The sequence below is a fragment of the Canis lupus genome, chromosome 2 (assembly GCF_048164855.1).
Source record: "Canis lupus baileyi chromosome 2, mCanLup2.hap1, whole genome shotgun sequence".
Taxonomy (NCBI): Eukaryota; Metazoa; Chordata; class Mammalia; order Carnivora; family Canidae; genus Canis; species Canis lupus.
The window spans coordinates 9,545,760-9,556,190 of NC_132839.1; positions in this window are offsets into that span (position 1 = coordinate 9,545,760).

A 10,431-nucleotide genomic window follows, 5' to 3' on the forward strand; every position below is an offset into this window, starting at 1 on the left:
CCCCATCACCTATTTAACCAGACCCCTGTCCCCCTCACCCATAACCATCAGTTTGTTCTCTACAGTTAAAAGTCTGTTTCTTAGTTTTCTTCTCTCTTCTTTCCCCCCTGTGCTTATTTGTTTCTGAAATTCCACATATGAGTGAAATCATATAGTATTTGTCTTTTTCTAACCGATTTATTACACTTAGCATAATGTTCTCTAGTTCCGTCTACGTCATTGCAAATGGCAACAGTTCATTCTTTTTCATGGCCGAGTAATATTCCATTGTATGTATGTACCACCTCTTCTGTATCCACTCATCAGTCAATGAACACTAGGGTGGTTTCCACAGTTTGGCTGCTATAAACATTGGGGTGCATGTGCCTTTTGTTTCTTTTCAGAGCTCTAAGCCTTGTCTGTTGCCCCATCACATGCTCAATTCTGAGCATTACGAATTCTGAGTATTATGAATACTCCCCCACCCAAGTTCTCAAATGATTGTGCACTTTCCCTTTTCATCCTACTTTATCTCTCCTGCAGAATCTAACACTTTGGTCACTCTTTCTTGACATCACTTCCTCCTTTGTTTTCATAATACTCTCCCTCTGATATTTTTCTTTGTTGTCCTCTTTATACATGTGCAAGCATTTGACTGCCACATACAAGTCAAGGACTCCTAAATCTATGTCTACAACTCAGACCCCTGTCTGCCAAAATCCATGCCTCATACATAGTGATGGGCCACAGACAGCTCTCTTTCTCTCCTTCATTTACCGCTCTGCACCTATGTATTTCTATTTCTTGGATGAATTTGATCAAGTAAATACCCTGATACTAACACTTAAAAAAATTTTTTTTTATTAATTTATTTGTCAGAGAGAGAGAGAACAAGCTAGGAGAGTGGCAGTCAGGGGAGAGGACAAAGCAGGCTCCCCACTGAGCAGAAAGCCTGACATGGGGCTCAATTCTCAGGACAGATGTTTAACCAACTAAGCCACCCAGGTGCCTCTTGATGCTAACACTTTTGCATCTTGACTTTCTAATGTATAAAATGTGATCCATGATGTTACCTCCTTTGTAGAGTTATAAGTGGAAAAATAAACAGAACATACTGGTGATTAGCAATCCCTTCCTATTGCCCCTTCTCCTTTTTCTCTTTTTTCCTAATATTGTAATTATTATTAATATTATAATTACCATTAGTGGTTCTCAGAATTTTGTTCAAGTATCTTCTTCTCTGGGGAGTTGTTGCTGGCAAGAATTCTACTGACAGTATTTGGCTTTCAAAGAATATAAGTCTGTTTGAAAAAAGAGATAAGAGAATGAATCATTTTTTTAAAGATTTTTATTTATTTATTCATAAGAGACAGAGAGAGAGAGAGAGAGAGAGGCAGAGACACAGGCAGAGGAGAAAGCAGGCTTCCTGTGGGGAGCCCAATGTGAAACTCAATACCGGGGACCTTGGGATCACACCCTGGGCCAAAGGCAGACACTCAACCACTGAGACACCCAGGCATTCTGAGAATCACTTTTGTAATGTATGAAAAGTACTGGGTTAGAGGTAAGCCATGCTCTGCTAAGACTACCAATATGTCCAACACATATTGTAGGTGTTTTATCAATGTTTGTGGAAGGAGTGTTTATAAGCTGGTAACTATTACAATAGCAATACATGTGAAAAGAATATACTTAAAATTACATGGACTTGGGGAGGTGGGGGGGGTGGGGTAACTGGATATTATGGAAGGCATTAAGGAGGGCACATGATGTGATGAGCACTAGGTGTTATATGCAACAGATGGATTACTGAACTCTACATCTGAAACTAATGATGTAATGTATGTTGGCTAATTGAATTTATTTTTTAAAAAGTCAAGAAATTTTTAAAAAAATTACACGAGTGATTTAGAAATCTATTTAATTTCTGTGGTAGTAAGATGTGCTAGTGTTGAGCTTTATTACTTTGTTTCATACTAGTGCTTGTGGTGGGGGGGTATGTTAGAGGCAGTGATTTATGTCATTTTGTAGAATTAAAAAAGTCTATCCTTTACAGTCAGAACCTTTGCATTTGTGCTAAGTGATGAATTAACTTAAGCAACCAGACACTTTTTTTTCTTATTATCCCTTAAATTATTTCTTTAGCCTTAGAATTAGTGTCAAAAATCTTTAGGGGCTTATGGGTGGCTCAGTGGTTGAGCGTCTGCCTTCCGCTCAGGTCGTGATCCTGGAGCCGTGGGATTGAGTCCCGCATTGGGCTCCCTGCAGGGAGCCTGGTTCTCCCTCTCTCCATGTCTCTGCCCTTCACTGTGTCTCTCATGAACAAATAAAATCTTTTTTAAAAAATCATTAATCCTGTAAATTGTTAGAACAAGAGATTTTATATTATCTTGAATAAATGGCATTTCTTCTTCCCCTCATCATATCCTTTATATTCATCTACTTTTCATGCCACTAGGTCAAGGAAACAAAAGACATTCTATAGCAAAGACTCACAGAATCTCATAAACAGGATCTTATGAAAAACCAAATAAACTGGAGCAGAAAAAAAAGACACAGATAAAATGTTCTAAAGCTGTCTGAATTTCTCTTTAAGTCCTAGGGTTTATTTTTTCATGTCTGTAACATAATCTAAATAGAGAAATAGAGAAATATGGCTTTCTGACCACTACCTTATTGTTATTTCACATTTCCCAACACTGGGAAGCAAAATCTATGTGTTGATAATTTATCTTTGAAGTATAAATCTTTCAATATTTTCAGGGTAGAAGTCATATGGCTTCGAGTCACAAGAAAATCACATCAGCATTCCATCTTTATAATGAACGACTGGGGTTTATTATTCCATTGACCTATGGAGACACTTGGGAGAATTAATGTACTGTACTGCATGCGTTATATACTAGGCCTGACATGTATAAATATTCTGAAAAATTAGTCATTTATTTAGCTGGGTCACTTAACAGTTTAACAAATGATAATCTTTTTAGCAAATATTGGTTACTATTGGCTAAATATTTGTTTAAATCTTTGTTAAATATGTATGAAATTTGTATACAGTGGTATCTGAAAAAAAGATTAGAACACTCGTGTTTCTGTAGCAGGTTATCACAGTTCCAGTTTCTAGTATATGTGAAGTGATTCTTATCTCCCTTAATCTCTAATATTCCATTAAATCTATTGGAATATGTCCAAAACCAATATTTTCAGAATGAAAATATGATGCCTGACACTGTATCATATTTAATGCTGGACTGAAGTTCAGAAACAAATTAGGCCCTTGTATTAAAGTTCAAATGCTACCTTTTTTTTTTTTGGAGACTTAACCTGAGGAATCATATAATCTGCCTGAGTTGAAGATAACACTATTTCAAGGGATATGGTGCTTTCTTTCCTATTTTTTTTTCAAGTAGGCTTAGCAAATTTATTTCATATTGTTAAGTAATATTCAAAATTAAAAATAAAATGGAAGTATACATTTTCCTCTAATTACAAATGGAAAAAAAAAGAGAGAAACCAAATGTCCCTATTACTTCTTAGTTCTAAAATTCTGAAGTTAGGCAACAGAAACACATGTAACATAAAAAAATTGGATCTTAGTGAGGGTCATGAGGGTAGTAATTTGCGGTTTAAGCAATATGCTGAGAAATAGCAATAATTCTAGGTTTGCGTGTGTGTGTGTGGTTTCAAATCCACCATATCCAATATAAAATGTGTCATCTCCCTTCAATATTCCCAAGAGGAAAACAATGGACTCCAGATTTTAAATAAGGAAAAGGGTGTAATTAGGTATTAGTGAATTGCACATAAAAAATGTCTAATAAACTATAACTACTTTTATTGTTGCACTTTTATTATTAATAAATTATAAAACTATTCACTTTCAAAATCTGAAGTACCACCCACACTCTGTAATTATTTGCAATAGCACTTTGTTTTCTTTGTCATGGGTCCTTGGGCCCACCTAGGAATATTTAAGTGTTCTAACCAGCTGACTCACTAATGAAGTTAAGCTGCCTTTCCTCTATTCAGTGACAAATAGAAAATGGAAGAAAGTCCATTAAGAACACAATAGGGTTTTTTTCCCCATGGTAGTTTTCCTATAAATTCATTGGATTTAAGATAGAGAATTCAAAAAAAAAAAAAAAAAAAGATAGAGAATTCAGCTTTCTAGAAATATTTTCTAATTTCTTCAGCTACTTGGGATGGCCTTAGAACTATTGTGGATAACCCATACTCAGATCTTTTAACTGGTTGAGCCTGACATATAGTAAAGGCTCAATAAATATTTGCTGGTGACTGAACATATGATTGACTATTCTAAGACATCTGATTTAAAAGTAAAGAAATTTCATACCCACTTAATGGCAGATGTAATATTTTACCATTCATTTCTATGTCAGAGTATTATTAATTAATGGAGGTTAGGTCGCTAACGGCGGGGTGAAAAGAATTCATGGGCTTTGTTTGGCCTCATTACCTTTTTAATTTCCATTTACTGCATAATAACATGTATTAGTCACTGTTGGAAGTGGGGTGGGGGATAGGTGATATATACAGAAGCAATAGTCATTTCTGAATGTTGTTTCTCAGTACAAGTGAAAGCAAACTTGCTACAAACCTTTATTGAGTGATGGCCATAAATTAATTTTCCTAAAGGAATAATCAAAGTGTAAAACAAGTCTACTCTTTGTCACTCAGTATATAAAAGCATGTGAGACTGTACTTCAGAAGAAAGAATACTGTTTTATATGGAAGAGAAGTGTACATACACATTTTCTTTAGGAAAGCATAGGTCATGGAAGCAACCTAAGGTGTCCTTTAATAGAAATGTTATTCTAAAAAAAAAAAAAGATATATTATTCTAGATGTGTTCTTAAATCAATTAACACTTTTCCTTTACATCTTATTTTTTGGAAAAAGTACCAAAGTTTATGTTTGTGTGTGTGTGTGTGTGTGTGTGTGTATTCTAGGATTTTTCTCTCTAAATTTCCTAGTTTTCTTCTGTAAGCCTTACTACCAGTTAAATGAAATCAATGTGAAAGAATATGGTAAGAGGCTCTACCCTCAACTATTTCACAAAATAGTCATAAGGATTAAAAAATTGCAGGTTTTTTTTCTTTTTTTGTCTTGTTCTGGCACAATGTAGGAAATATTAATAGCACGTCAATGTAGTCCTGCCCTTTCACTGTGATTGCACCCTCTCCGCAGAGAGAATACTGAAAGGAAATCCAAGACAAATCCAAGAAATTTGACTCTGTTTATGTGGCCAAAGAGGAAGCATAGTTTCAGAAACTCGTACTCCTTCCTGGCTTAATGTTTTTTTTTTTCCCCTGTCGTTATCTCAACCTTCATTACTTCACCTGAACTATAGGAACAAGAGAGCGGAAAGAGTCCACTTTTAATAAAACATGTTTCTATTTCATTACATGGAACATCAAAATAGAAAAACCAATAATGAAAAGAATCTAAGCATAAGGAGGGCACTCAGTCCTTCCATGCGGACGTCGCAAACTTTGGTCCTGGTGGTGGCAGGCATGCCATTGCTCAGCCGACTGTCCTCAATGGCCCACTTGAGAGTTCACTTGGGGATGTGTGGAGTATATGTTTCATGTGTATAGATACAGTGGGAGATTATTTATTTATTTATTATTTATTTATTAAAATGTAATTATTTATTTGAGAAAAAGAGAGAGCATGCACACCGCACAGAGGGATAGAGGAGGAGGGAGAAACAGACTCTCTGCTGAGCCCAATGTGAGGCTTGATTCCAGAACCCTAATCACGACCTGAGCCAAAAGCAGATGCCTTTTTTTTTTTTTTCAAAGGCAGATGCTTAAGCAACTGGACCACCCAGTTGTTCCCAACACAGTGGGAGTTTAAAACAAGGACCATTTCCTTTACTACATTTCTTTTTTCCTAACTACTGTTAAGGAATTTATTGTAAGATAAGTTTTCGTGAATAGCTTTGCATGCTTCTTTCTAGCCTTTGGTAGTCCTTCCTAGCTTTTCCCCCCTCCTGTTGCACACCAATACAAGGCAAGGCCCAAAGCCAAGACCTAATTGATCTGACCCTAATTTGACAACAAGCCACTTCTGATTTTTTTTTTCTGAGTTAATTACTCACATAGTCAAAGTAAGAGTAATTAAGGCTGCCAACTGTCAGGTCCTATTCCCACATGCCAAAAAAGATGTTCCCAAAACCACAGGGGTTGAATGGAGTGCATGTCCTGGGATACCTGGCTGTTGAGCTGCCCATTCTAGACTGTAGCTAAGTGGTTTCATGGTCTGCGACTATACTTTGGGGGAGGTCGGCCCGAAATCTCATACTTCAGCAGAGGCCATGAGAAGCTGTCTCATGACAGTCTCCTGGGGGAGGTAGAAAAGCAAATGCGAGATGGTTCCAGACCATCCCCAGCCTCCCAGGTGATCGCCTCTGCTCTCTGAGGATCACGCTGCCTCCTGTCATGACTCAGAGAGCCTATGGTTCAAGCCTTTGCCCATGGGGCCCATGTGGATCTGTGCCAGGGCACCAGGGAGGAGCCATTACCCTACATTTTCTAATTCTTTTTCTCCAGACCTTTTCCCATTACCTATTAGGATATTTCCTTAATATTCTTCTTTCCTTATATACACATAAAGTCAGATGATAGTCTTTGGCTTGTTGTGTGAGCAGTGGGTACACATTTTACCATCCTCAAAACTTGGATAGGAAAATTTTACAATCCTTCATTTTTCAAAGTAAAATTATATTTTATTCAGGGAGAGCTAGACATTCAATCTCAGTCATGAACGTGACTCCTTTTTATTCAGGTCCATGCTAAAGGGAGAGGGCTTGAGGGAGTCCAGAGGAGGAGAGAGGGTTCTTACCTTGGTTCCCCCCCCCCCCATCATCGTGAATGCCCTTACTCTCAGCTGCTTTTGGCTCCTTACCTGCCCTCCTTACCTCCCTTGCTTGTGCATGGGATCTGTGATGAGGCTGTTAGTTTCAGCCTAGTTTGCAGCTTTTCTGGTGGCATGAGGGGGAGATACCCAACACTTCTTCAGGGCCCCGCCAGCTACCCTGAGTAGGAACCATGCAACTTCCCTAAACCCATGTCAGACGAACCTCCCCATACCTTTTCTTTTTGCAACTGACTCCCCAGCCTTTCTATTCATAAGCTAATCAATGCAATTTGTGGTAAAAGGACTTTTAGGGAACACTGGGTTCTCCTTTTGGGAGTGAGTAGTAATGAACTACAAACTAAAACCAGTTTTGTTTTTTTTTTTTTAAACTAACTCACACTGTTAAATCATCACCAGATCAGTGGATGCAGGAGCAATATAGTTACAGGGACTTGACCTCATCCCAAGAGTTTCTGATGTTTTTCCAGCATTTGCTTAAATAGGTGAACATTTCTAGACCTCATAACTTATGATTATGAGTCATTTTTAGAGTATGCTGATGACTCATGGAAATGTTATTCAATCCACTGGTTTTATCTCCAGATTTTTCTATTCTTCTCTAATTACTTGAAAAGAAAATGGTGATTGTGACGTCTTAAAGCAAGTTGTCACCCTAATTTATTCCTATTTACTGGTAGTTGTGTCAGGTTAGTGGTTACGCTAGATATTTAATTATATTCATGCTGAGAGTGGGGTCAGTATAATTATGGACTGAGAGCTGGGATGGGGATGATGGGTAACTTTGTAAGTACAGTCCTCTCAGTTGTGTGTATAGATTTAGTCAGAACTCTCAAATTGAAAAAATACAACACATTTTAACTTGGAGAATGGTGGCTGAGTACCAAGAATGAGGAGATAAAGAAAGACCTAGGTCAAGGGCAATAGGCTCGTGGGAAGAGAGATCCGGGAACAAGGTTTACCAGATGCCAGTCCTTGCCTTTCCACACCCTGCTCAGTAGCATTCATCGAAGGCTGTAGACAGGTTCAAATCGCCCAGTTCCTGAACCAAGACTAGCTAGGTATATACTGCGAATATATACAACAGGATATTTCTGCCTCCTACAGAGGATTTGTAATGATCTTGTGTCAGCGTAGAAGCTGGAGACTCCTGAGATGAGCCCCCAGTCACCTGATCACGTTGTGGCAGCTTTCTTCTCTAACTACACAGTGAACTACTTAGCTTATCAGATACTCTTGTCCACATGACAAGTACATACCTAACATCAACTCACTTACTTGGAGCCTGAATGTCTTGGTCATCTCTGAGTGTTCCTTGCTTTCTGCACCTGCGATTGCTGGTTCCGATCTTTTTCTCAACCAGAATTGGCACCCACAACCTAAAAATTCCTGTCTCCTATGTCACTTCCCTGGTAGGTGTGAGTTCTGGTCTGGTTGGCGTTTGCTCTGACACTTGGGCAGCCATGGTTCAGACTGTTGGTCGCTCTTTGAGCCACCAACTCTTGACTTCCTCTCCCCAACAGCCATTTATTTAAAAAAATTTTTTTTTAAATTTTATTTATTTATTTGGCAATGAGTGAGAGCACACGCAGGGGGAGCATCAGGCAGAGGGAGAGGGAGCCCAATGCGGGGCTTAATCTCAGGACCCTGGGATCATGACCTGAGCCAAAGGCAGATGCTTAACCGACTGAGCCACCCACGTGCACCTCCAGCAGCTATTATTAACTGAAGTCCTAGCATGCCTCGTGGTTAAGCCCACCTAGACGGTGTCTCCTTTGTTCGCTGGCTGGCTACCATTCTATCTGTCCAATTTGCTCCGGGTGAACATGCCAGTTTTCTTCAGAATTCTTCAGCCAGCCTTCTCAACAGACCTACACTCAGGAATCACGCTGAGGGTACCAACCTGTTTCAATTTGTGTAGAAGTAGAGAGTTTTGATTAAAAAAATTTTTTTATTTGTGGTTCACAAAACCTTCTATCATAAACACTTTTTTCTTTAGAGACTATTTCAGGGGAAGATTTTGAAATACTGTCCATGCTGAGATAATTCATTGTTTTCACCACGGAGAAAGGTGAAGAAAGATCAGGACAAGGACAAGGCTCACTGATTCTCAGCTTCCTCCCACGCTCCCCGTAAGACACTAACAAGTGAAAAGATCCAAGAATCATCTCAGAGATGTTTTCACAGCTTTAAACGACCCTCAAGTGACCCCGGTGCTTGCAGTGAATGCTAAGATATGAAGACATCAATTTTAGGGGTTTCACAGGCACAGTTTTTATGTGAAGGACATTGAGAGTCTCCCTTGCATATATCTCCAGACTTAGTTAACTGTTTAATTTTCATCAAGTCTGGCTGGTACAGATGTTCCCCTCGTACTGGCAGCACTACTGACAGTTAACAAAGCAGCTCAACTCATGATTCTCTCCTGCCGCTCACCCTGACAAGTTGGAGCGGAAAGGCCGCCTGCAGATGGTGTTTCAAGTGTGTGCTATACAGTGGGTCCAAACACATGGGGGCTTTGTTCAGGTTGCCAAACCCACTGTGCTCTCACACATGGTAGCATGCATCTCATAAGAGGAGATCAATTCATAAGCAATGTTTCATGATGAGAGGGGAAAATATTGGCTTTCTGGATTAAGGAGCAAATTTAAACAGGCCTATGGAGAGGAGAGGGGGAAAGAGTTCCTAATTTTAAAGAATCTCCTTGTCTCAGATCCTCCTTTTTGATACTTGTTTTCATGAGCAAGGAGTTCTCAGGAGTGGGCTCTTTCATCAATAATGGCACCAAAATCCTGTAGAATCGCCTGGGTCTTGGTTTTCTCTAACTCTGCAGGCTTTTCATTGGTTCTCGCTATCGTTTCTTCACCACTGCCAAAGGGACAAATGCTAATCTCCACATTGGGTGAGGGACTCAAAGTTGGAACACAGATTTATATCACATGGAACACGAATTTGTATCAAACACCTGTTTTTTTTTATAAATTTATTTTTTATTGGTGTTCAATTTGCCAACATATAGAATAACACCCAGTGCTCATCCTGTCAGGTGCCCACCTCAGTGCCCGTCACCCAGTCACCACCCCCCGCGCCCACCTCCCCTTCCACCACCCCTAGTTCGTTTCCCAGAGTTAGGAGTCTTTCTTTTTTTTTTTTTTTTTTTTTTTGGAGTCTTTCATTCAAACATCTGATCTGTTTTGAGAAAGGTTCTATTATTAAAGTTGAAGATAGCGGGGCAAGCAGAAATTTCATTTTGGGGGAAAAACAGATATTCCTGGTTTCTCTGCAGGGCTAGGAGCTCCTCAGAGATACTGCCCATGTTTACACAGTGCCTTGTTTACAGTAGGCACTCAGTAAATGTTTGTGTAAGTAAAGGACCGGATGGCATTCCCGAACACTAGGAGTAGAGCTGCATTTAAAATAGGTGAATTTTACATTTCTTCACTAATGTCCTCTCTGGAGCATACAATCATGAAGGTAAAATTGCAAAGTCTTAGAGGAGGAATGAGGGGGCCATTCAGACTGATAATCTTATTTTAGAGATTATAATGA